We start from the raw sequence: 1,899 nt of genomic DNA, 5'->3' as shown, positions 1-1,899 counted from the left end.
CCCCCCCCCGCCCCCAGCCCCCCCAACCCACTGCACCTTCCCCGCCCCCAAGTCACTTCCCCTCTGGGTTTCACTTTCCTTGTTTGCAAAACAAGTGTCTGACCAGGGTGCCCCAAGGTCTGTCCCAGCCTTGAATCTGATTCCATGCCATGTCATGGGTAACCCCAAGGAGATCATTTAATCTTTCTGAGACTCTGGTGGGTTTTTTTGTTTGTTTCTTTTCGTTGTTTTGCAAAATTGGGGACAGCTGGACTAAATGATTTCTAGAGTCCTGGGAAGCTTTTCGTCAGAGATCCTCTGATCTGTGTATTGCATATGCAAGTGCTCACATACAGAGACTTCTCTAGGGTTGCAGGCCCCCTGCTAGCAGGTTCCCCTTGTACAGGCTCTCATTTCCCAGTTGAGTTCCACTGTATAAACAGCTTCAAGTCCTTTTCAATTCCTGGGCCGTAGAGGTAGTACTCAGAAGGAGGAGGCAGACAGTAGAGGTTCTCTGTTGCCCCTTCCTGGGATCTCCCTTTGGGTGGGTCCTCCAGAGGGTTCCCCCCAGGGACCCACAGGTCCCCATTCCCAGCCTCTGTCTCCCTACAGTGGTAACCGGGGCCACAAGTGGAATCGGCAGGAGCTATGCTCATGAGGTAAAGGGAGGCCTGGGGCCAACTGAATCTGTCTTTAATGTACCTGGGCATGGCCCCACATGTCTGTTCCATTGCATTCCACATACATTGTCCCATGCATTCGGTGTTTTCTCCCATGCATGTTACTCTCTATGAGCCCTGATCATTTTCTAGAGCCTCAGGTCATGTGTTTGCAAGGGGATTCCTGTGTAAATATATATAAATGTAGTAATTAATGTCACATGTGTATGTATATACATGCATACATACAGAAAGACAGATAGATGCTAGAAAGATAAGTAGACAAGATGGATATGTACACAAATAAGTACATCCATATTTGTCCTGAGTGTTTCTGCCCATTGGTTTCTATGAATTCCCCACATCCCTCTTTGTCTTATGCACACCTGCTTATCTGTATGGACCCTCTTGAGTCTTCTGTAGGTTTAGGAGGTTCTGTGTGCCCACTCCCTCAATCTCCCCATTCTCCTGTCTCCATACAGCTGGCCCGAAGAGGCCTCAACGTTGTACTGGTCAGCCGAGATCTAGACAAGTTACGTCGGGAGGCAGAGGACATTGGTGAGGGCCGAACTAGAAAGGAGGGGCATGGGTGAGAAGTGAGGCTGCTCAAGGTTCCATGATGGGATATGGAATCAAATGACCCAGGTTTGACACAGCTTTGCTACATACTACCTGTGTATGAGCCTCAGCCAGTCAGTCCCATTTCTTCTCTGGACCTTTCTTCATCTATATAATAAGGAGCAGCACTGAGCTTCCGATTCTGAATTCTCTGAGTTTTCCTACAGAGAGACTCCATGGTAAGGAAACAAGAGTCATCCAAGTGGACTTCACTGGAAGCTTAGAGGTCTATGAGATAGTTGAGAGAGCCTTGGAGGGCCTAGAGATCGGCATTCTAGGTATGCACCCACTCCCTCTTCCCTTCTAAGTCCTGCCCCCGGAATTCCTCTCCATCCCCTTGCTCTGTGGTCCTCACCTCTTCTTTTGCAGTCAACAATGTGGGTGTAGCTCCCAAGATAATCCCCCAGAAGCTGATGGATTTGAAGAATGCAGGCAAGGTAGAGAAAGCTACATCCCCCACCCCCACCCCAGCTCATGCCCTTTTCCATTTCTCTGACTTTTTCCATCCCTTATTCTCCCCTCCCTCTTTCTGCCCTCTTTATCTGCCCCTTCCCTCATCACCCCATCTTCCCTCCTACCTCACAACCCCCACCTCACCAACCTTTCTAACCAGGCAGAAAGTGCTTTGTCAATTTAAATCAGG

General features: G+C 49.2%; 1 long non-coding RNA gene across 1 annotated transcript; it reads left to right on the top strand.

Moving 5' to 3' along the window:
• The first annotated feature begins 88 nt into the window (after nt 1-88).
• On the top strand, nt 89-1,693 carry LOC114034926. Its single transcript, XR_003568162.1, has 4 exons — nt 89-638; nt 1,121-1,196; nt 1,424-1,534; nt 1,626-1,693. It is a non-coding gene; the product is annotated as an uncharacterized LOC114034926 (long non-coding RNA).
• Nucleotides 1,694-1,899: the final 206 nt, after the last annotated feature.

Source organism: Vombatus ursinus, unplaced genomic scaffold (assembly GCF_900497805.2).
Source record: "Vombatus ursinus unplaced genomic scaffold, bare-nosed wombat genome assembly UNPS02000333.1, whole genome shotgun sequence".
NCBI lineage: Eukaryota > Metazoa > Chordata > Mammalia > Diprotodontia > Vombatidae > Vombatus > Vombatus ursinus.
This window is presented reverse-complemented; position numbering and strand designations above follow the sequence as displayed.